The sequence below is a fragment of the Schistocerca piceifrons genome, chromosome 3 (assembly GCF_021461385.2).
Source record: "Schistocerca piceifrons isolate TAMUIC-IGC-003096 chromosome 3, iqSchPice1.1, whole genome shotgun sequence".
Lineage (NCBI taxonomy): Eukaryota > Metazoa > Arthropoda > Insecta > Orthoptera > Acrididae > Schistocerca > Schistocerca piceifrons.
In genome coordinates this window covers 450,889,498-450,915,970 of record NC_060140.1, presented here as the reverse complement: position 1 = coordinate 450,915,970, position 26,473 = coordinate 450,889,498, and positions in this window count along the sequence as shown.

Genomic DNA, 26,473 nt, shown 5'->3' with positions numbered 1-26,473 from the left:
ATCGAGACTCGTTCACAGGATTTGTAAATGTAAAATATTGCAAGGTTTTTGATGTTCTGGGAAAAATTGGAGTAGGCTGTGGGGAGAGATGGGTAATGTACGACAGGTACAAGAACCAAGAGGTAACAATAAGGTGAAAAACCCACGAACGAAGTGCTGACATTAAAAAGGGTGTAGACACGGATGCAGTCTTTCACCCATTGTGTTCAATCTACGAGTGTTGTTCGGAAAGTAAGGAACGATCGGTCGCGAACTGGGAACCACAGTGAAAATGCGATGAAGTTTTGCACAGTTGTGTTCGGCAGTGTCTCTAGTATGCCTGTCGATCGCGTTATGTCGTTCTTTCTAGTTCCGAGCACACAGGGAGCACATAAAGATACGCAGAACAAAAGTGTCTCTCGCCAAGTACGAGGGTCTGGTGAGAAATTTCGCCTGAAGCTATGCAGCCAACATTACACAACTGTTGTGCGTTTTCTTCTTCAAGATAATTCTCAGCTGCATTCTGTAGGGGCAATGAAGATGCTCCTCCATCGTTTACAATTGGAAATGCTTAATTACCCGCAACACAACTCGTAATTGTCTCCCTCTGAATTTCATCTCTGCTCACATGAATGGCTGGCTATGAAGACAACTTTTTGGTACAGACAACGAGCTGTAGGCCAGCGTAGAGAATTGGTGGAAAACACTGGCGGTTGCCTTCTATAATGAGTTGGTGCAACGCTACGACAAACATCTAAGTCGGATCGGCGACTATGGTGATAAGTATATGGAAGTTGGAATCTGTAGTTCTGAGCACACAGGGAACACATAAAGATACCTAGAACAATTGTGTCTCCTGCCAAGTACGAAAGCTGGTGAGAAATTTCGCCTGAAGCTATGCAGCCAACCAGATGAACGATTGAAATAAATATTTTAGAATTAGAAAGATAAGATGTACGATCTTTTAAAGTAGCGATGGGTACATAACAGCACATTGCCGTGACCACATGTGATACTAATATTTATCTCACTGTGGGTTCCATTCGCAATCTATCGTTCCTTACTTTCTGAATAGCCCTCGTATAATCGAATAAGCAATGACGGAAACAAAAGAAAGGTTCAAGAGTGGGATTAAAGTTCATGGTGAAAGGTTACCAAAGATAAAATTCGCTGATTACATTGCTACCCTCAGCTAAAGTGTCGAAGAATTACAGGATCTGTTCAATGGAACCAGAAGCACGACAAATGAGAAACTTAATATCAAAATTGGTGATCGCGATTTCGATGAAGTTAAGGAATTCTGCTTCTTTGAAATCAAAATAATCCCGGGCATAAGCCGGCCGCTGTGGCCGAGCGGTTTTCGGCACTTCAGTTCGGAACTGCGCTGCTGCTGAGGTCGCAGGTTCGAATCCTGCCTCGGGCATGGATGTCTATGATGTCCTTAGGTTAGTTAGGTTTAAGTAGTTCTAAGTCTAGGGGACTGATAACCTCAGATGTTATGTTCCATAGTGCTTGGAGCCATTTCAACCAGGGCATAAAAAAGCAGACCAGCAGACGTGGCCAAAAGAAGTGTACATAGTATCAAACATAGGCCTTATTCTGGTGAAGATACTTCTGAGAAGGTACGTTTGGAACACAGCGTGGTGTGGTAATATATCATGGACTTTGGGAGAACCAGAACTGAAGAGACTCGAAACTTTTGAGATGTGGTGCTACAGAAGAATGGACTTCTAAAGTAAGGAGCGAGGAGATTCACAGAATCGGTAAGGTAGGAACTTACCGAAAACATTGAGAAGAAGAAAGGACAGAATGATAGGAAAAGTGTAAGAAATCAGCGAATAACCTCCATAGTACTAGAGGGAGCTGTGTAGGGTAAAGCTGTAGGGGAAGGCAGAGACGTCAAGCAAATAACAGGATTTTCGGTGCAACTGCTACCGTGACATGAAGAGATGGGCTCTGGCGAGGAATCCGTGACAGGCCACATAGAACCAGTCAGATGAACGATTAAAATAAATATATATGTCAGAGTTAGAAAGATAAGAAGTACGATCTTTTAAAGTAGCGATGGGTACATAACAGCACTTTGCAGTGACCGCATGTGATACTGGTATTAATCTCTTGCTTTCGTGTGCTGCATTGCCTCCTGATTTTTACTGGAAGGTACTTTTCTGCGGCATGTGGCCTCTCAACTCCATAAACTTTACTAATTGCTGCGCTTTTACTAGAAAATCTTACCGACTCCAACCTTTTAATCTGTCATTAAACTTAAAGCTGCCTTAAGAGAGCAAGGCTGAAAGACTCTGAAACTATCATCATTACAGTTCCATTTCATGAAGTGATCCTTTGCTGGGACATGTAAGAGAAAAAATGGCAAATTCATATACTAACGGCCTCAGTACACATTCGCACATGGAGAAAAGAAAAGTAGGTCACAACAAAGCACACTGCACACACATGTGAACACTTAGTTTGAAACACAAACAAAAGGCTACAGAGCAAAACCACCGCTGAAAACACGCGTCGAACGATAAATACGTTTCGTCTAAGATAATCCAGCTGCTAAATCTCTTTACTGACCCCGCTAAAAATGTCTTCACTGACCTTATCTTTCACAAAAAAACTGAATAACATAGGGAAACCTCTACAGGTCGTACCCATACGCCACTGTAGTAACGAAGCGAAAACCAGGGCTTCATGCGCTGTTCAGTGTACCTGTGGGCTTAGATTATTTTTTTAACCCTGCAAAATATTACAACACACAATATGGTACAATATTCCTGTCCGTAAAATATTCCTGTCTCTGTAGGCTCTGTTAAGTATATTCGTTGGCACATATACCATGTGATCAGAAGTATCCGGACACCCGCAAAAACATACGCTTTTCATAATGAGTGCATTGTTCTGCCACATACTACCAGATATACCGTATCAGCGACCTCAGTAGTCGTTATACATCGTGAGAGAGTAGAATGGAGCACTCCGCGGAACTCACGGACTTCGAACGTGGTCAGGTGACTGGTTGTCACTTGAGTCATACATCTGTACGCGAGATTTCCACACTCCTAAACATCCCTAGGTCCACTGTTTCCAATGTGACAGTGAAGTAGAAACGTGAAGGGACACGTACAGCACACAAGAGTTCGGGCCGACCTCGTCTGTTGACTGACAGAAACCGCCGACAGTTGAAGAGGGTCGTAATGTGTAATAGGCAGACATCTATCCAGACCATCACACAGGAATTCCACACTGCATCACGATTCACTGCCAGTACTACGACAGTAAGGCGAGAGATGAAGAAACTTGGATTTCATGGTCGAGCGGCTGCTAATAAGCCAACATCACGCCGGTAAATGACAAACGACGCCTCGCTTGGCGTAAGGAGCATAAACATTGGAAGACTGAACAGTGGAAAAACGTTGTGTGGAGTGACGAATCACGGTACACAATGTGGCGATCCGATGGCAGGGTGTGGGTATGGCGAATGGCTCTGAGCACTACGGGACTTAACTTCTGAGGTCATCAGTCCACTAGAACTTAGAACTATTTAAACCTAACTAACCTAAGGACACCACAAACACCCATGCCCGAGGCAGGATTCGAACCTGCGACCGTAGCGGTCGTGGGGATCCAGACTGTAGCGCCTAGACCGCTCGGTCACTTCGGCCGGCTATGGCGAATGCCCGGTGAACTTCATCAGCCAGTGTGTGTAGTGCCAACAGTAAATTTGTAGGTGGTGCTGTTACGGTGTGGTCGTGTTTTTCATGGAGGGGGCTTGCATCCCTTGTTGTTTTGCGTGGCACTATCACAGCACAAGCCTACATTGATGTTTTAAGCACCTTCTTGCTTTACACTGTTGAAGAGCAATTCGGAGATGGCGATAACACGATGGAGCACCTATTCATAATGCACGCCTGTGTCGCAGTGGTTACACGACAATAACATCCCTGTAATGGACTGGCCTGCACAGAGTCCTGGCCGGAATCCTATAGAACACCTTTGGGATGTTTTGGAACGCCAACTTAGGCCAGGCCTCACCGACTGGCATCGATAGCTCTCCTCCGTGCAGCACCACGTGAGGATTGGCTACCATTACCCAAGAAACCTTCGAGCACCTGATTGAGCGTACGCCTGCGAGAGTGGAAGCTGTCATCAAGGCTAAGGGTGGGCCAACACCATATTGAATTCCATCATTACCAATGGAGGGCACACGAACTTTTAAGTCATTTTCAGCCAGGTGTCCGGATACTTTTGATCATATAGTGTACATTACTGTGGTCACTGAGAATCGATGACTTTTTTGATTATTGTCATGACAGTGCAGACCATGTCTAGCTTATGGAACAGCGAAACATCGACTTGTAAATAAAAGGGCTCTACAAAAGACAGTGGTAAAATTTCAATACCTGAAGTAAGTGACATCGTCTGTACTTCGGTAGTGTAACTTGTCAGTTGTTATATTTCATAGAAGTTGACAAGCTACAGCAAGAGCACTACGCTGCTACCGTTGAATTACAGGGCTGACCGTTCTAGGAACTTTTAAAAAATCGTGCCCAACAAGAGATAAGGTCTCTTATTTAAGCCCTTCATCGTGCAGGATGGCTCCTTCCTAGGTGAAAATGAAGAGTAAGTCTTGTACTTTCGACACCGCAACTCATGCTGCAATATAACTTAGAACAGGGCTCCAAACCACAGGACATTGAGGCTTTTATTCATTTCTATAGAATATGGAAGCAGAAGACCCAACACGCTTTACTGTCAGCACTGATATAGAGGATGGTCTTGTTGCCACGCATCTACTTAATCATGGGTTCTTTACGAACTGCAATTATGCAACTCGCCCAGCTGAGCGAGTAAATAGGTTTGAGCCGATTGCGGTATAGTGGTCCCGCATCAGATACCTGCAGTTGTGTGTCTTGGTTGTTAAACAGACCACCATATGTCAATATGTTTTCTGGAGGAGGTAATCATGAGCAATGATCAAATTGTACAAGCAGTTTGTGACGGAGATCCTCGGCACATGTCATCTTCTCCCATACAGTGATCATAAATCGTACAAATTGTTAAATCTAACAGGATTTTTGTGTTTTCGGTTGCTTTGTGGGTGCTGTTAACCTACTAATGGTGATTTTGAATTATATCTGTAATGCAAACAGTACCAAAGGAATGTTGAAGTAAGAGCGAGTTGTTGCACATGTTTCTCAAGTTTGTCAGCCAGTTTGTTGGCTCTTGCGACGATGTCGCCCTGTATCCGCTACAGGCAGATCGATTTATGGAATTCTTTGTGTCTAGCAAGATACGAAAGGATGTCTTTGGTACATAAGTTGCTCTCTCATTCCCGAAGATGCTTTGTGTTTATTGATATAGGGCATAGATCTCCGAGGAAGAAGCAGTTGCGTACGTGAAACACCAGTGCCTTACAACTGCCCTGTGACCTTATGTCATGACATGTTCGTCATTAAAACAGAATTTGTCGTTCAAAAAGCTTACTGCTGACAGGAGCTTCAACTTGCGCGAGCCTTACCCTTATCATGACCCGCCCCACACCGACTCGCCTTCAGTGGGTAGCATGTTGGAACCACTGTGCAAATCTACACTGTTCAATTGTTGTTACCATAGATGAAAAGGGTCTGTTCCTGCTTGTTAAAATGGTTGTCAGAAGTGTAATTTTTTGTTGTATTGGAGCTTGCGATTTTGAAAATATTGGACTGGGATTCGAACTCAGATCTCCCCTTTCCTGGGATTTGATCCTTATGGAACAAAACAGTTCCGCAGAAGAGCGTAAAAACTGACTAGTAAGAGATTTGAGTACATTCATCAAATAATTGAGAACATAGGTTGCAAGTAGGACTACGAGATGAAAAGGTGGTCCGCATCGAACCAGTCAGAAGACTGAGGACTCAAAAAAATTTTACATTGTTTGTCCAAGATTCCGATATGTTCAAATTCTATACAAAAGCAGCGCGTCTGGGTTCGCATCTATCTCCGGCACAAAACCTTTCAACACTTGGTTTCAAGCTGAAGAACTCACATCAAACTACAGGCGAAAAATAATTATGATTTTTAACGTCTCTCTGTGCGTTTCAGTCCGTTTCGACTCCCAAGAAGACACCGAACTTCCCATTAGAACATTTCAAGTCGAAACATGCCACTCTTAGTTACTTGTGAAAATGAATTCACCAGTGAACATCTCTTCATGTGCAGACAACAACGATGATACGTGTCGGATTTCATTTCCAGTCACAACGCAACTTTTCGTCACATTTCCGCTTCAGACATTCACACATCTCAGTTTGGCTGAAATAAATCGATATTTAACGCCCACTCGTGGCTAAAAATCGACCGCGATAGGTGCTGTGTTCGAATCACGAAAAGACAAAAATTTTCTTCTTGTTATATCAATTTGTCATGTTACTACTGGTGAAAAAATTCGATGTCTAACATTTGACTCATCTTCATTCATAAGCCGATAACGAGTTCGGATCGAACCTTAAAATACTTTATTTCAAGTTAAGACGTGCGAACACTTCGTTACGTGTGAGTGAAAACATACTGAAAGTCTTTCGTGATTAATTTGGTAAGGTACTGGACCACATTTGAGTTTGCAACTGTATAATCTCCAATAACATGTTTCCTGATACTTAACGGTTGTCACATTATCTCGTATATGGATAAACAGCCATGCAGAACAGTGTTCTCCGCTGGTCTCTTGTAGGAACCATTTTATGTAGTCAAACGACTGTACCGAAGAGATTTTACAGGACCCGCAGAGTTGCAGACAAATCAGGCTGAACGCAGTTGAGGTTTTTCGGATACTTTGGAACATGACAGTACATCCCTCCTACTTGAATAAATCTGTAGAACACATGTTCGAGTGAGTTTGCAAGTTACTCAGCGTCTGCTTCTAGCACTGACTTCCACTCAGTAAATGCTTCGCAAATGTAGTTTCCGACCTCAGAAAAATCTTTAAGACCTAAACTGGCTGAATACTACTGCATTTTGGGCGATACCACATGAGTTCTACATCTACATATAAATACATACTCCGCAAACAACTGTAAGGTGCGTGGCAGAGGGTACCTTGTACTACTAATCATTTTCTCTCCTGTTCCACTCGCAAACTGAACTACGGAAAAATGACTGTCTGGATTTGTCCGTGCAATCCTTAATTTCTCTTCTCTTCGTGGTCCTTACACGAAATGTGCGTTACCGGCAGTAAAATCGTTCTGCAGTCACCTTCAAATGACAGAGCTCTAAATTTTCTCAATAGTATTCGTCTAAAAGAACGTCTCCCTCCGTCCTGCGATTCACATTTGAGTTACCGAAACATCTCCATAATACCTGCGTGTCCATTATAATTATCCGGGCTGTTATGCCGTGGTCGGTTGATGAATTTTGTCTCAATTCCCAACGTTTCGTCTCCGTCTGCGGGAGACATCTTCAAGGGGGTCCGTAGGTCCAGAGCTGGAGTGTATAGGATCCCATGCAGCTGTGTTGATGTTTATGTGGGTACAACTAAAAGAACTGTTTCTAAACGTTTGGAAGAGCACAAGGGAAATTGTTGCGGAGCATGCTTTCCAGCCAGGGAACCACAATATTCGTTTCGAGGAGACGCAAGTACTAGCGGCCACAAGCGGATACTACGAAAGGCTCTACAGGGAGGCAATCAAAATCGCTAAACACCCTAATAATTTCAGCCGAAAGGAGGAGGGCGTGAAATTAAACGGTATATGGATGCCGGTGTTAAAGAAGATGTGTACCACCCGTCCACTACTGGGTGATGGCAACGGCAATCGACGGCGACGGACAGCGGCCAATTGCACTGACGTTTTCAAAACACATGACGTCACACCGCGGCGCGGGAGCGCGCGGACACGGAATTTAGCGGCAGTCAGTAACGAGCCAGTGGGCGTGTTGTACCTTTCATCGACCTACGGACCCCCTTGAAGATGTCTCCCGCAGTCGGAGACGAAACGTTGGGAACTGAGACAAAACTCATCAACCGACCACGGCATAACAGCCCGGATAATTATAATGGACATGATATTTCCGGCCGTGAAAGTCTACATTTTAGTATAACATCTGTGTGCTTATCGAACCTACCGGTAACGAATATAGTAACCAACCTCTGACTTGCTTCGATGTCTTACTTTAATCCCTCCTGGTAGGTATCCCAAATACTCGAGCAGTACTCAAGAATAGGTGTCACTAGTATTCCATGTTCCGCCTCCTTTACTAATGAACCGCAATTTCACAAAATTCTCCCAATAAATCGACCATTCGTCTTCCCTACCACAGTCCTTCATTTCATATGGCTTCGCAACGTTACGTCCAGACATTTAAACGATGTGACTGTGTCAAGTAGTCCCTACTAACCCTACATTCGAATATAACTGCTTGTTCTTCCTGATCATCTGCATTAAATTACGTTTGTCTACATTTTGAGTTATGTCTTTCATTAGACGACATATAAATTTTGTCCAAGTCGTCTTGTATCCTCCTACAATCACTCAACGACGACACTTTACCTTACACCTCAGCGTGATCAGCCAACAATGGCAGACTGCTGTTTATCCTGCCCGTCAGATCGCTTGTTTGTGTAGAGAGGAAGAGCAATCGCCGGCCGTAGTGGCCGAGCGGTTCACGGCGCTTCAGTCTGGAACCGCGCGACCGCTGCGGTCGCAGGTTCAAATCCTGCTCCGGGCATGGATGTGTGTGATGTCCTTAGGTTGGTTAGGTTTAAGTAGTTCTAAGTCTATGGGACTGGTGACCTCAGATGTTAAGCCCCATAGTGCTCAGAGCCACGTGAGCCACTTGAAGAGCGATCCTGTCAGTCTTCTGTAGAGCTCTTCTCTCAATATTCTTGGCACTGATGAATATTCCCCGTCGTGGACAACGTACTGGGTTCCACTACGTAAGAGGTCTTCGAGCCACTCACATATCTGGGAAAATATTATGTATGTTCGTACTTTCGTTAACGCTCTGCAGTGGGCACAGTGTCAAACACTTCCCGGAAATCTAAGATTATGGAATTTACCTTTTGTCCTTCATTCACGGTTGGCAGGATACCACGTGAGAAAAGGACAAGCTGAGTTTCGCACGAGCAATGCTTTTTACATCTGTACTGATTTGTGGAATAAAGCTCTTCCGCCTTATGGCGGTTTATTATATTGGAACTGAAATTACGTTCAACAATTCCGCAGCAAACCGATGTTAAGGATAATGGACTGCAATTTTATGGGTCCGTTCCTTTACACCACGTCTGCATAGGAGTAACCTGCGCTATTTTACAGTCGCTTGGGAATTTTCACTGGGTGAGAGATTCACAAAAATGCAAAATAAGTAAGGGGCCAATGGCGTAGAGTAGTATTTGTAAAACCAAATTGTGAATCCATCCGACCCTGGCGATTTATTTGCTTTCATCTCTTTCTGTTGATTCTGTACGACGGTCAAAAAACGATATGTTTGTACGAGTCTTTTGTTTGAATGATTCTTAAATGCGGGGCTTAAAACGTTGGCTGTTCTTTTGCAGTCACCTATTGCTACAACATACTAGTGAGTGAGCGACCGCGTGGAAGTCTACCACCCGCTTACCAATTTTAGTGATCATTTGAATATGATGAGTGTATTAAATGATTCTGCAACGTGAGGCAACGAGACGGAGTACACTAGAGGTTGGTCCACGGCGAGAGTAGGCCGTTTTCCAATTGCAGCAGGCGGCGAGGTGGCTGAGTCACGCAGAAAAGCTCTTTGCTGGAGACCCGTGACAGACATTGGCACATAGGGAAATTACGCCGCCGTAACGGGCAGCCATCGTCGCACGGGCTTCCCTTGACGGTGCTCAGCGTCACTAGAATTTACAGCCAGCGCGAGATTGCGTCGGCAGACGACCCTATAGGGACACACGGACGCGCCGACAAGCCAACGGAGTAACGTAAGGTTACAGCAAACCTAAAGTTATGAAGCGTTCCAACAGATGGATATCGATACGAAAGCCCGGCAGTTAGTTTGTTTTGATATGTGATATACCGCGAAACACAATTAAAGGGCCACTTTTTCGAAACGGAGTAACTGTTTCCTCCTGGGATCCATAAGTTTGAAATTTGGCTGGAAGGTGGCTACAGCCTTCCGCTGTAATCGAGCAAAAGCATGGCGCACTGTGACAATACCCTCGGGCTCGGCGACACTTCAAACAGTAGGTGTTGACACACGTGAATGAAGTCCAGAGCTCACATCAATTGTAAGGCGGGTTAACGATGTCACACTGGTGCCAAATTTCACCACAGTTCTGCCCAACGCCACCGTGGATGTGTCGCCCGATGAGAAAGTCGTCACACTCCTTCTTGCCAACATTTCACTCCCTTTTTCGACCCTAAGAGTCGACATCAAGCGATTTTATTATGGATGGCAAGGAAAAATGTCAGACTCACCAACGCTCACTATCGACACATAAGGACCTCAGGGGGTGGCTTAAGTGGCGTCAATGAAACGATCTCTATCCTTGTGTTGTTGATTCTCACACATTTTGCGTTCGAAAACGAGAGTTCACAGTAAGATGCAAAACAGGACGACGTTCTTCAGAACTTCTGACAATGCTGCCACTCCCAGGCGATTCAACTTTTCTCTGGGGACATCATGGGCCATGGACACTACTGAACAGGATCGGACGTCTCTGGAGTGCAGATGGACCTCAATTTCTCTCTGTTGTACGGAGTGGAACCACTAGGTACCATTCACAGCCATTCGCAGAAATTTGAATTTTAAGCGAAGGGTACTTACGCTTTTTCGACCCTTTTGTTTTGCATTCTTCTGTGGCGTGATCACAGAGGGGTGTGACGTTGACAATAACGCGTAAATAAAACTGCAAGCGTTCTTTATAAGACCCTTCAGTTCGGCAACGCTCTTGGTTCCACCCACCGTTCTCTGTTGAGCACTTTAAAAATGTATCTGTAAAGTGACAACCTAAGACGAAGTCATAGGCGCTTGCAGATCGGCAAGTTTATAGACACTCCTGCGATATTGGATGGCCTAGTAGAAGGCGCAGGAGCAGAAACGTAACCTGCCTGCAGCCATCTAGTACTCTGGTAACAGGGACGGTCTGTAAACGTTGATTTTTTTAACGTGATCAACATATATGGGCGGTAGGCTCCGAGGGTGTTGCCGAACTAGGTAATTTTAAAGGGACCCTTTTCCGTTTTATTCATGCATGTGTCAATGTGCCATCCCTCCATGACAACTCCACACGAGGGCGTGAAGCAGGAAAGCACCCTTGGCTGCTTCGGACCACGTTCAAATTTCGTAATGGTTTTGAATGGTCCCCAGTGGTTCCACTCTGTACAAAACAGCAAACATTTGGTCTTACTGTACTTCAAATGGGTGCGATGACGTTCAGTGTGGTAGTTGGCTCACGATGTCCTCAGAGTACGGTTGAATCGACCGGTGCTGTCAGCTGCATCAGGGGTTGTCATGAATGTCTCCCTGTTGCCGTCGCACCGTGAACTGTCATTTTCGACTGCGAAATGTGTGGGGATCAAGCCTCAAGGACAGGGGTGGTTTCATTGACACTCTTTTAACCAGCCCCAAAAGCCTTTTCGTGTAGATGTTGAGCGAGGGTGAGCCTGAAATGTTTTCCTCGGCCATCCACAGGAAAACCACGTGATTTTAATGCTGGGAATCGCATTTCTGGCCTCCATTGGAGAGGCGGCAAAAGAAGGGTGAAATGTGGGTAAGAGGAGCTGTGACCATCTTCCCATCGAGTGTGACACGTCTAGGTGGGGTTGCATAGAATTGTGGTGAAATTTGGTGCTAGTATATCATTAACGCAGCTTACACCTCATGTGAGCTCCGAAGTTCTGGCCTATTTTCTCATATGTCGACAATTTTACGTTTGAAGTGTTGCCGAAGCCGATGGTGATGGTGATGTAGCACTGCGCGTTTTCACGATTCCAGTCGAAGGTGGTAAGCACCTTTCAGCCTAATTGAATACTTCTGTGCCTTAATGGGAGATAATTACGATGATTGCCGGCCGAAGTGGCCGTGCGGTTAAAGGCGCTGCAGTCTGGAACCGCAAGACCGCTACGGTCGCAGGTTCGAATCCTGCCTCGGGCATGGATGTTTGTGCTGTCCTTAGGTTAGTTAGGTTTAATTAGTTCTAAGTTCTAGGGGACTAATGACCTCAGCAGTTGAGTCCCATAGTGCTCAGAGCCATTTTGCCAATTACGATGATTGGAATATGTGATCCTTTAATTGTGTTGTGCAATGTAATTGCATTGCCGGCCGCTGTAGCCGAACGGTTCTAGGCGCTTCAGTCCCGAACCGCGCTGCTGCTACGCTCGCAGGTTCGAATCCTGCCTCGGGCATGGCTGTGTGTAATGTCCGTCCTTAGGTTTGATAGGTTTAAGTAGTTGTAAGTCTAGGGTACTGATGACCTCAGATGTTAAGTCCCATAGTGCTTAGACCCATTTGAACCATTTGTAATTGCAGTGATCTGTGTCAGATTAAATGTGTACGGCCAGTTCTCGCTGACACAAATCTACCGAACGTAATTTTACTCCCCCCCCCCCCTCCCCCCGACGCCCTTTAAAGTGGTCTGTGCATGAAATGGAAGTGGTACCGGGCAAGCGTGACTCATGGTAGAGAAATGGTGAGTATGTACTAGTCGATAATATGGAATCACTGTAGTGAGAAAGATACTGAATGCGCAATATATCTACAAGTGTTCCACTACCAAACAAGTAATACGGCGTAACAACAGCGACTGCGAAAACATCCTAACTGACAGCGACGGGAGACGAGCGTTTCCCTTTGCCGACGACAACTAATCCAAAAGCGACAGGAACTGTGGCTGTCAATGAATGCAGGTCAAAATAAACCAGCTTCCGGTGGAATGGTGCAAAAGCCTTTTGCTCCACAGTGTGCCAGAATCCTGAAAACCTGGCCAAAATTCCGAAATTTTCTCTAGTATGGCCAGAAACTATAATGGAATTTCCGACAATTCTCATAACGAATTGTACATCAAAACCGAAAAATTCAAAATGGCCGATCCAGTATGCCGAAAGAAATCTGGAAGAAATTAATGAAGCAGACGAAAAACATTTTCGCGGAACATTTATAATTTTAATGGTATACTTTATTTCAAAAATGCCTCTATTACTATTTTTATTACAGAAACTATATTAGTAACAAATATTGACAGACTTATAAGCCTTCTTAATCTTCTTCGTCTTGTGCTTCTTGTTCTTCAGATTCATTTCTCTCTTCATCTTCTTCCTCGCTGACATTTGTATCTTGTTCATCCTCAGCATTTGATTCCTCGTAATCCTCTGCAGCAGGTACCAAGACGGCAACAGCATCTGACGACAAAATCTTCACTTTCCTCGGAGAGTGTTTCCCCAGTAAAGAAATATAGCGTTTGGTTGTTGCTAGAAGTATTCGGAACACATCCTCCATGTTTTTCATCTACATCTACATTTATAATCCGGAAGCCACCCAACGGTGTGTGGCGGAGGGCACTTTACGTGTCACTGTCATTACCTCCCTTTTCTGTTCCAGTCGCGTATGGTTCGCGGGAAGAACGACTGCCTGAAAGCCTCCGTGCGCGCTCGAATCTCTCTAATTTTACAGTCGTGATCTCCTCGGGAGGTATAAGTAGGGGGAAGCAATATATTCGATACCTCATCCAGAAACGCACCCTCTCGAAACCTGGCGAGCAAGCTACATCGCGATGCTGAGCGCCTCTCTTGCAGAGTCTGCCACTTGATTTGCTAAACATCTCCGTAACGATATCACGGTTACTAAATAACCCTGTGACGAAACGCGCCGCTCTTCTCGGGATCTTCTCTAACTCCTCTGTCAACCCGATCTGGTACGGATCCCACACTGATGAGCAATACTCAAGTATAGGTCGAACGAGTGTTTTGTAAGCTACCTCCTTTGTTGATGGACTACATTTTCTAAGGACTCTCCCAATGAATCTCAACCTGGTACCCGCCTTAGCAACAATTAATTTTATGTGATCATTCCACTCCAAATCGTTCCGCACGCATACTCCCAGATATTTTACATAAGTAACTGCTACCAGTGTTTGTTCCGCTATCATATAATCATACAATGAAGGATCCTTCTTTCTATGTATTCGCAATACATTACATTTATCTATGTTAAGGGTCAGTTGCCACTCCCTGCACCAAGTGCCTATCCGCTGCAGATCTTCCTGCATTTCGCTACAATTTTCTAATGCTGCAACATCTCTGTATACTACAGCATCATCCGCGAAAAGCCGCATGGAACTTCCGACACTATCTACTAGGTCATTTCACGCGAGAAGACTTTCGCTCAAAGCTTGAGCGATATTGCATCATTAACGTGTTTGTTGATTTCGGCTGACCGATTCGTAGAATTGTAGAGGTAATTATGCCCGGTCTATGAATCAACAGTTTATGGACTCCTGTTGACATATTGTGGCATGATTACACTTCGACGTAGCGCTTGGCTGTTTCCTTGGCGCAGCTGCAAAATTTTTCGCGTCAGTTTGTATTTTCTCAGTATAAATAATAGCATTTTGCAACTGTCGGTCAAAAAATGTCTCAAAGCCGGAGTTATGGCTAGCAGCTGGATTTTAAGGCTGATTCGCGAAGATAATAGTGCGTACTTAAGGACGGAATAAAATAGAAAGTGGGATGTGATGGAATCTAAAACACATCTCTAATTTTCGCCCGCGTTTTCCAATTTTCTTGCTTCCACTCCGGTGAGAAGTTAATTAACAAAAACAAATTGTTGACCAGTAAGTAAGTAAGGAAATAAGTGTTCGCAATTAAGTGCGTGACATCTCGAACTTTCTTCATTAAAAAGAAGGGTCAATCTGAATTCGTCGAACAAAAATATTTCATCCGAATCATGCTCTACTTTTTCAGCGCGGCTCAGAAATAAATGTCGCATTCGACCTGAAACTGAACCCTTGGAAGAAACAGCCGTTTCTATGACCGGGATTTGTAGTCCCAACATTACTCTAGCCAACCTATTAAACGAAAATTCTTAACTCCAAACTTTTTCTTTATTTATGACCACTTTTTCGGGAATCTGACCCAGTGTGCGGTGGTACATAAACTTGGAGTTCTGTAACGAGCTTAGCAATGCAGAAGCTGGACACAGCCGTCTATGGCGCGTAGTGTGGCCCGACGAGTCGTCTCAATTTTGGTTTTTGAGGTGACGCAGTGCGTCGTGCAGCAACGGCGCAATGAGTTCAGTATGTGAAGGATGTGTTTGGGATGTTGTTGTACAATGACCTGAACCCACTTCGTGAGGTTACTTTGAACATGAGATAGATCCTTTATTTCAATGCTCTCAGCAACCAAATGTTACCTCTTCTTCTACACCTTAAGGCGAGTATGCTGTTGTCACTCAAGTCTTCCGAGATGAAAACAACTGTGTTCAGAGTGCCGCACATAACACGCTCCTAATTTGAAGGACACACTCCTACCGGCCCGCTCAAGCACCCGACCTTGAAACCCTAGTAAATGTCCTGAATTTTTTGCAACATCAGATGAAACGTGGCAATCAACATTCCCGCAATTTCACAGCTGTACGGGATCTGATTATCAATGAGGCGCTTCATATAACGCACGTGGAGAATATTTTGGCCTGCATTCCTCACCGAATTCTGGCCATTATGAAGGGTACAGCCGTGTCACAGGTTATAAGTGCGCTGTCTTCGGGTGGTTTTACCCCGACCACCATCCTCCTGTATGCTAATGACACATATGAACTAATGTTGTGTAACTTCAAGATAAGGCATCTATTCCGAAGAATAATTTGGCTAGAAGGCTGCTGGCAAATGTACACCAACCACTAAAGCACGATTAATTATACTGCACAAAATCGACGACAAATAGTGTAATGAAGTTAATTACCAATGTGTAGTTAGTCAAATTTGTAATTAATTATATAACAGAAACGGAATGAAATATTAGTTATTCGATGATAGCATACGGCCGCCACCTCGTGTTTGAGCAGATGCTATGAATTATTGTACATTTGTTTGAAAATGATGTAACGTCACAATAGTGACGTGTGTTCAGTCGGCAACGGTAATGCACACCTGGAAGCTTAAATGGAAATCCCACGTTAATGATGTGAATGAAATGTAACTACCACTAAATCGACGCTTTCGAGCCAGTGAAGACCAATACCGTTTAGCTATTAGCAATACGAAACGCTGTATAGATTGAGCACTGTCATTCACAATAGTGTTGACTGACTGTCGTCAGGATTTTGTGAAGCAATAGTCCATATTACATTCTATAACAATTAAGTTCAGTATTTCAGTGAGATTACAGAGATTTCCAGACCGAAGACGTGTTTGGAGACGCCCCGGACAGTGGTGGGACAGCAACCGGACTGTCGCCCACCCATATGGCCATACAGTGACGGGCTGGGCTGCCATTTCTTCTCAGAGCGGGACCCCTTTGGTTGACATCCGCGGCAGCTTTACAGCACAGCGGTACGTCGACAATATCGCCTACTTCTGTTGCCCTTCAAGGCAAGACATCTTCAACTTACATTTTAGCAACACTATGAGGTGGGTAGATCACGTAACTAATGAGGAGGTATTGAATAGGATTGGGGAGAAGAGAAGTTTGTGGCACAACTTGACTAGAAGAAGGGATCGGTTGGTAGGACATGTTTTGAGGCATCAAACGATCACAAATTTAGCATTGGAGGACACCGTGGAGGGTAAAAATCGTAGAGGGAGACCAAGAGATGAATACACTAAGCAGATTCAGAAGGATGTAGGTTGCAGTAGGTACTGGGAGATGAAGAAGCTTGCACAGGATAGAGTAGCATGGAGAGCTGCATCAAACCAGTCTCAGGACTGAAGACCACAACAACAACAACATGCCTGCCCACTCACGGCGACTGTTTCTACTGACTATCCTTGTGCTCGCCGAACCCTACCTTGGCCAGAAATGTCACCGGATATCTCCCAAATAGAGAACGTTTGAGGTATTATGAGTAGGGCCCTTCAATCAAATCGGGATTTTGACGATATATTTCGCCAAATAGACATAACTGGAATGAAATTCGTCAGGTGGACTTCCACCAACCTTGTGAATCAGTCCAAGCCTAATAACTGCTAGGATAAGGGCCGGAGATAGACAAACGTGTTATTTGCTTGCTCAATTTGCGAAGCTCTTTTTCTTGAATAACTCAAACAAATTTTTCTGAAATTGTAATAATTTGGACATGTATATCGCAAATACCAATTTCCGAAACTTCCGTTTCCATCGTGGTTTAATAAAGTTCACTGACTAGTGGTGCTGATAGGAAAATGATCCTACTGTTAGGTGATGACCTGGGAAAATCTGTAATACCAAATGCCTTTTTATATTTTTTAGGTTCCATAGGTCTCGGAATGGCTACCGCAGTGAAAATCAAAACTGTTGCATTTGGTACACTTAGCTACGCCTTCCAGCTACTTTCCTGTATAGCCACCTCTCCGACTTAAGTCGTCTGTCGTAGCGTTGCACGAACTTCCCAATACGCTCTTGATAGAAGGTAGCCACTTGTGATTTCTGCCAATTCTCTACTCTTTGTCTCTACGGAAACGCTGTCATAGCCAGCATGTGAGCAAGGAGATAAAAATCAGAGAAAGCCAAATCGGGCTTTTACGGTAAGGACCAAATACATCTGTCCGAAAATGCTGTATGAGCGTCTTGGTTGCATCTGCAGTCAGCTGCCGATCAATGTCATAATGAAGGACAGTATCTGGTGAGAAGATTCCTCTCCACTTGTTCTCAATTGTCCTTCGTAGACGATCTTATCCATTCGCTTAATTCAAAAATGGCTCTGAGCACTGTGGGAATTAACTGCTGTGGTCATCAGTTCCCCTAGAACTTAGAACTACTTAAACCTAACTAACCTAAGGACTTCACAAACACCCATGCCCGAGGCAAGATTCGAACCTGCGACCGCAGCGGTCGCACGGTTCCAGACTACAGTGCCTAGAACTGCTCGGCCACTCTGGCCAGCTCGCTTAATTCACTTAATTAGATCATCTGTTGGCACTCGCTTTCTTGGTCGCTTGCAATATGAGCCTCAGTACTGCAAGGTTCCTGCATCAATGCTGCATACTGCTGTTAAGTATGATAGTTACGTAATGTGGTCTGCATGAAATCAGGAGAAATCTCTTAGCATGAAGTAATCGAATGAAAGCACGTACTTCACAGTTGAATAGCGACTGAATAGGTATATTAACGTGCTTACTGTGGGCTCCGATGTGTAACGTACGAAGTGACGCCATTTGACGCTACGGACGGCTTACTAGGGACACTGCACAACACATACATGCAAAGCTTCATCGCGTTTTCACTTTGGATTTAATTTCGCGACCGATCGGACCTATATGCCTATATAAAAAATGCCCTCAAATTAACTTTGGCAACACTGTACTCCTCTTCCCACAGTTCATTTGTCACTCTTTCTTGGTTAACGATTATGCTGTGACCCACTGTAATACCCGCTCTTAAATCCACTATGCCTTACCGCACTTTGGATACCATTTCCATGATATGCTTAATCGCGCATGCTAGCAAGGCCATATTAGGTCTATCCTCAATTCTTGTTAGACTGAAACTTAGCTTACAACTATTACTCTGTTGAGGCGAGATCGCATCTCTACGATGTCAGTACCATGCTCTTGACAATGTATTTGGCTTCGACATAATGCTAGGTCACTGACATTACCATTGTGTCTACCAAATACCTCTACGTCCGCAGCTCGTGGCCTCACTGTCACGGTCGCTTTCTCATTTCCCGAGCACGAGGTCCCGGGTTCGATTGCCGGCAGGGTCAGGGATTTTCACCTGCCTCGAGATGACTGGTTGTTCATGTTGTCCTCATCATTACATCGTCATTCATGAAAGTGACAAGACTGGACTGAGCAAAGGTTGGGAATTTATACTGATCATGCCTGTCTCACATAAGCTTCTAACAACTACGTGTAGGTTATCGATAATTACCTGGTATCTAATGGTATCCAGGTAACGATCAATAGATAAGAGTTTTATCAAACTACCTGCTTTGCGGATGGACAGTTGCTCAGTCTTGCTGTTCGTTGGTTGTCGGAAACCGATGGCTGAGTGGAACAACTGGCTCTGATAACTGCGCAGATCAGCGCCCCACAAACCAAACATATGCAGACTAACGTGGTGATATGATTCCATAGCAGTGGGTTTTGCTCACTTAAATGGGGCAAATACTTTTTAGCAGAAAATTTGAGCAACATGAAGGAAACATGCGAATGATGTGTTAATTGAAGGACATCCAAAGTAGAACATGTAAATACGACAGTACGACACAGATGCATATGGATTTTCCTAACATTTGGAAGTAAATTTGTATACTCAGTAAAGGATATTAATCTGAGTTCTTTCAGATAACGCACTAATGACCGCGTTACCGATTCTTCAAGTTAAAGGAGTTAGTAGATGGGGAATGACTGGACTTCGTAAAACGGTTTCGTTGTGTGTAATCAATTAGTCTTGCAATGCTGTAAAGCGATGGGTTGTCAGATGTCACTGGACTAATAGGACGCAAGAATTACGACGTGGTATTTGAATTTAAACAGTCTTTTTTTGCAATTTAATCTTTTATTACTCATAACAACGCGTGTCGCTTTCGTGGGGCATTGAAGATAATAAAGAATTGTTACTAACCTTAAAATTTTCCTTTTACGACATTTTAAAAACCATAAAACGGCTCTGTGCTAGAGTCAAGCAAGCGTGATATCAGATAAACAGGCAGAGGCATAATGTCACACAAAGTTGGGATAGAATGTTAAACAGAATACACAGAAATGCCGGTGACACTTCACAGCAGGAGCTTCAAGCTGAGACATAGGCGAGGAACTGAATGAGGCTTGCATACAGTGACTACAGGGGATACACATTACTGGCACTCAAGGAAGAATATGACAGTCAGCATATTTAATGCTTATATAAAACATCTAATAATGGGTGAATCACTGCAATGGTAAAACCGTAATCTATTGATCGTTACCTGGATAATTAATCAAAACATAGTCGTATATAAAGGGAAAATTTAACTTACTCCAGAGACCAGACGTAAGTAAATAAAACCGTAAATTAACCACCAAATGTGGGCATCTTCCTGATAACCAGGAATAGAACACATTATTGAAACAGTTAGGTCCACACTCGACTTTAAAAGTATAATGGTTCAAATGGTTCTGGGCACTACGGGACTTCACTGCTGTGGTCATCAGTCCCCTAGAACTTAGAACTACTTAAACCTAACTAACCTAAGGACATCACACACATCCATGCCCGAGGCAGGATTCGAACCTGCGACCGTAGCGGTTACGCGGTTCCAGACTGTAGCGCCTAGAACCGCACGGCCACACCGGCCGGCTAAAAGTATAATGTCTAATAATGAATCAGGTGGAGGGGGGTGGGAGGTGAGGAAATTAATAAAACGAAATGGAAACTCATTATAAGAGCATAACCAAAACTATGTAAAAGCTTTAAAAACTGACATCACTGATCATAGCAGCTTTGGTTCATCTTAGTGTCCTGATCATTCAGCAATCGTTCGTCGACGGTATAGTATGTTTAAGGATTTCCAGCTCTTCCAATAAATCAAGCTTCTTGCCTTTATGAGCAAAACGTAAGTTGCAGAGATCATCGAGCGTGGGTGGCTGGGGCCCTGTCGTCTTCAGGTGTTCAGCAAGAGGGCTGCTTTACTTGACATTTTTTGGTTAACGTATCCTCGCTAAATCTCGTTCTAAACATCCGCAGAGTTTGGCCAAACAGAATTCATGGCGTACATCGAATTTTAATTTGTAAACCCCAGAGAAAGCATACCGGTCCCTAGTAGGTCGCTCATCAAGCATTTAAGAGTTCTGAACTTTAGTCAGTGAATTTCCACGTTTGTGTAACAATATTGTGTAAACAGTTCAACGGTTCCTTCTTGCCTCGTCCACATCTGACTGTGACTTTCAAACTGCGATATAAAATATAAACAATTATCAACGTCAGTTTTATTTTCTTGTATTGTTGTAGACAAAAACCATACTGGCTGACACACAGAATTATTTTAATTCAGCTCAACGATCACCAAACCATACGTGTCACGGCAGCTGATATCGAAACACGTACCATTTGTACACGAGGACTGCATATGTCACTAGCTTTTACTAAATGTTCGAGTTTGCCTAACCATTACGACGTTCAGTTACACACTTTCATCTCGCGTTGGGTAGATCTGCTTGGCTAAAATTTCTTTGGGAATTTACTGAACGTTCTTGGTAATAAGGTACCTCTTTAATATGGAAACGCTTGGCCCAATATTCCATTGCTGCTAATTGGGATTTGGGTGAAAAGTCCTACTGTCTTAAAATAGACATCTCTTGGATTAGTTCAGGGAATGGTATTAATGACCAATACCTTGAGGTCGTACATGAGAAACAAGCCATCGATTGTACTCTCTTATCCACACAAAGCTCCAATCCGAAGGCTCTGACAAACATTTTCAGGAGGTTTCCATTGGTTTGAAGCAAATGCCGAAACTGGAAATACCCTTCCAAATATTCCTAACCGATTATCCCTCTGTCTACGTCCACTTCTCTTGGATTTAGACAAAAGAAACTGAGCTCTACAATGGATCGATCTATGGATTAAAACCGTTGACTGAGCGTCAATAGTCCGCCTATTTTGCTACTGCTGCCCGTCTGACGCAATACCAGAACAACAAAATAAACCGTGTATTGCTTTAATAGATGGAGTTCAGCTCTGTCTGAGTCTTGTCAATGACAGGAGGGCATGTTAACAAGAATAGGTCATTACGTATCAACTAGTGGTCACCTCCACCAGTGATACAGTAGTAGTGTTTATGGTTCACCAGATTCGGGCTTGTAATTCACTACATGTTCTTTTCCAGTAGTAGAGCAGCAGCATATCGTGATAAAGAATTGCTACTTTGGTGACACTGAAGTGAATACGCAAGTCTGCAGCCTTCCGTGGCCGTAGAGGTTAAAAGTAAAAGTTCTAGGATGTTAGGCACCGTCGTGTTCCTCTTTAGTTGTCTTCTTCTGCAATCGACGTTTACATCCCAGGAGAGGGATCTAAACGTCGACTGTCTAATAAGAAACTAAAGAGGACTATGATGCGGCCTAACAACGTAGAAGATTTTACCTTCGGTGACATGAGTGTACAAAATCTTCTAATATTTCCTGTAATGACCAGATACGTTCCGTTTATATCATTAATCTGTGTGAGAGTGGCTGGTTCAACAATATACCAGCCGTAACTGAATTATTATCGCTGATTACCTTTTAATATATATTTCCAAGACAGTCTCAGTATTTACTTGTGTGTTATTCTTGAGTGACTTTTACTATTTGTAAAAGAAATTTTTCACTCTTCCACCCTTACCTCTCTTACAGCCATAATCACAAGCGTTGTGAAAACTACGAAACCATCATAATGTCAGAGTACATTTGTTTGGTTTACTGTACTTACAGTTTCTATTTGCATATAGTAAAGAATCTTTCCAATAACGGTAATAACGAGCCTAGACCACGCGTGACCTTTCGCAAGAGCATTTTGTGAGAAGTAAGGCTTTTGGCTCAAAGAATCTAACCCTCCACGCATGGTCCTTTTTGTATCCACGGCAAGAAAGTTGTACTAGCGGTGAGGCAGTTTTTCATTACCGTCCGCTCAAGGTGCACGTCTTAATAAATCAGGAGCTAAAGTCAGACAATTTAATTAAAAGTTGGCAACGTTTCTTACCGGAGTTCTCTAGAGGCGTCTAATAATTAGAGGATAAAAGTTTCACAGCAAAGTGCCGACATTTATGGTTGCAGCGAAAATCAGACCCCTTTCAAAAAATATCTAAAAATAGCTCTCGGCATCTCTCTTCGCTCAGGAACTGGGCGTCTGTGCTTGAGCGTCATGTTCAGCTGCCTAGATCAAAGAAACAAAGTGCGCGGCCGCTTTATAGCTCCCATGCGTCAAGTAAAATGAATTAAATGTGAGAGAACAAAATAGGAGACAGGAGGGAGAGATAAACAGAGAGGGGATGTCTGATGGTGAATGTGGGTGACGAAATAGCTCACACGAAGTAACACTCATCATAAAGGAAAGGTGTCAAAGGTGCTAGGTCATCAAAATATCCCTGAATAATACAAAATGGAGTGTTGCTAAATATAACAAGCTACTCCAATTTACATAGGGGTGCGAAATTTGCTTGAAGGTGACTGGAACTCAAACTACGTACTGCTATCTAATATTTTCATTTACGTATGAGTGTCTTGTATTATACAGTCAAGGGTTATCTTATTGGACTACCAGTACATAGGTACCGAGTTCGAACCTAACTACCATTATGATTTAGATTAAATTTGACTACAGTACTAGAAGATTCTCTGCCTGAGGATTAACCATTATACTAACAACGGCGTTATAAAAAGAGGGCGGACGGTGTTCCGTTGCTGACTGGAGTAGTAACACAACGATCGGAAATTCGCTACCAAAAATGTATCAGGAGAGATGACCTCCAGTTATGGCCTCCGGCGGACTGTGTGTTGTTCTGAAGTTTCCTGGCTGATTAAAACTGAGACTCCAACAGGAAAACTTCCCATTGACAGGCAATGTTTTAGGTCTTACCGACTAAGCTATCAGAGCCTTCCCTGTGCTTACGGCTTCAGTTCTGCCAACACGTCTTCCCCAGTATCTTAACTTTGAAGACATTCTCCTTCATAACTTTCGAGTGTGACACATGTAGACGAGTGGAAGTCACGAAGAAAAAGCATAACCTGAGCATCGGGGATTGTATTCAAAATGAATATTTCACTCTGCAACGGAGTGTGTGCCGTTCCGAATTAGATCATCCATTTTAGTGACTGAAGAAGTGTTTGCCTTCATTTTACTTTTCACATAGATCTCAGCCATATTCAAGTTATAAAACATTGTTATTTATTTCAGCTACTTTACATCTGTAGCACTACGAAACGGAAAATCATCCCAGAGAAATGTCTGCAGACGCGAAACTTTTTTTATCTATACCAATTAAACTGAACATTCAGATTGGGCATGTATGATAGTTGTGATGTCCGAACTCATTCATTAGCTCAGTGCATAAGTAGGAAAAAATTAATTTAATTAGCTTCTTACATATTTCTCACAGAGCCAAGAGGTGGAAACCACAGAGACAAACCTTGGAAGAGCACCCTTCATTTGACGGCAAGAGGCAGAATTAACAGCCAAAGGCAGTACCACATGAAACCTCTCAATGCTGGAGGCGGCTCTGATGAAAGAGAAAGAGAAAGAGAGAGAGAGAGAGAAGGAAGATGGGGGAGGGAGAGAGAGTCACCAGAGCTCTAGGAAATTAATGCGGCACTCTTGCTGACTTATACTTGAAAGACCGCCATGTTAGAAATTACTGCCGATATGTTCTCCTTCTGCTTCAAAGCGCAGCAATTACTTGGCTTTTACGAGACGTTTGATAGAGAGTGGATCGAATCCCTCACAGAAGACTGACTTGGAACGTTATGTTACCGGCAGAATTCCATGAAAGAGCGTCTTTCAAATAACGGCGTCTAATGACCTACCAGAATAACTTTTCATGTTAGTGAACTCAAGATATACAGCCTGAGAAAACGCCCTATTGGATTGCATTAGATATTCAACGAGACCAAGTACTCTAGAAACGACTTCAAAAGTGCTTGAGAGCTGTTTGTCAGTTTTAGAAAAGTAACAAGTGTGACTGATGGAGCAGATAAAGATTAAAGAACAATTTTTTGATTAGTCACGGATTTATTCAGTGTCACGGAAGAGTTGAATGGTCTCTAATGGGCAATGTTAAAGGACCACGCCGTGAATCTTCTAAAGGGGTACTTTTGTATCGACACCCGTCCCCATTGGGTACTACCGGTGAAAGGTGTACCGGCCATAAAGTGATAGCAGTGTAACTCGTTCAGCCTGCCATACATCAAACAGTGGTTTATGGAGCATTATTTAGGGGTGCGCCGGTCGGGGTGGCCGAGCGGTTCTAGGCGCTACAGTCTGGAACCGCGCGACCGCTACGGTCGCAGGTTCGAATCCTGCCCCGGACATGGATGTGTGTGATGTCCTTAGGTTAGTTAGGTTTAAGTAGTTCTAAGTTCTAGGGGACTGATGACCTCAGCAGTTAAGTCCCATAGTGCTCAGTGCCATTTGAACCAATAGCCATGTAGGGGTGCCTTCTCGTGCTGACACCAGTACATCTTCCTAAGTTTAGATAAAATAGAGTCCCGTTGGAATTAAAGCTTATTGTGCAGCAAAGATACATGCCCTAATTGAGAGTTACAAATAAACAGTGTGCTAGGGGTATAAGTTTAGATATTGTGCTTACTGGTACCTTAATATATGCCCACATCAATGCTTTAATTGCTTTTTCTCTGCGTCTAACAATTTTCCCTTAAATACGTGACCTCATTTACTATCACATGTTTTCTGCACGGTATTAACTGTGCCACTAAGTGGACTACGCTTATCAGTATAGACTCATCGTTTTGCTTCTACATATCCACACTAACGTCTGATCTGCTCGCTATAGAAAAATAAGCCTTAATGAATTGCTCTTGTCACGTAACCTTGGAGGTACTAACCAGCCCAAAAGCATGCTACTCCTATTAGCTATAATTATTAGTCTTCAAACGAGGTAATTACTAAGGTAATGTTGTTGAGTACAATGTCCTCAGTCAGCAATAAAATATTTGCTCTTACACTCCTAACACCCTGTACATTGACATAACAGTTGCACGAGAAATGTCTGCAGGAGGAATGTCTGAGGAAGGAAGTATTCAGTAAGGTGAGGAGCCATACAAATACTGACAAGTGGATGTCATTCACAGATACAATGGTAGTTGCTTTGTCCGACCGCCCGACTGTTGCACACGTGACACTTGGTCCACAGACCTGGCAGCCACGTGGCGCTGCGCTGGTCTCACTGAGGGGATACGATATGCGATGCGACACGTTACAATAATTGTCCCACGGTACGGTGATTTTCCATGCGACATTCTTGTTCCCATAAGGAAAAAAATTGTTCAAATGGCTCTGAGCACTATGGGACTTAACATCTCAGGTCATCAGTCCCCTAGAACTTAGAACTACTTAAACCTAACTAACCTAAGGACATCACACACATCCATGCCCGAGGCAGGATTCGAACCTGCGACCGTAGCAGTCGCGCGGTTCCAGACTGAAGCGCCTAGAAGCGCTCGGCCACCACGGCCGGCGTTCCCATAAGAGCAGTGCGATAAGCAACATGACGTAGCAAGCTGCAATAGACTTGCGCCTGACACCTCGTCGCAGACAGCTTCCATAAGTGTCACGTGTTTACCGAAGACCGGAACTAGATACGGCTCTCCTTCCTATGTCGAAAGCAGTGTCCATTGTTAACTAATTTGTCACACAGCAAACGTTTCTTTAGTGCAAAC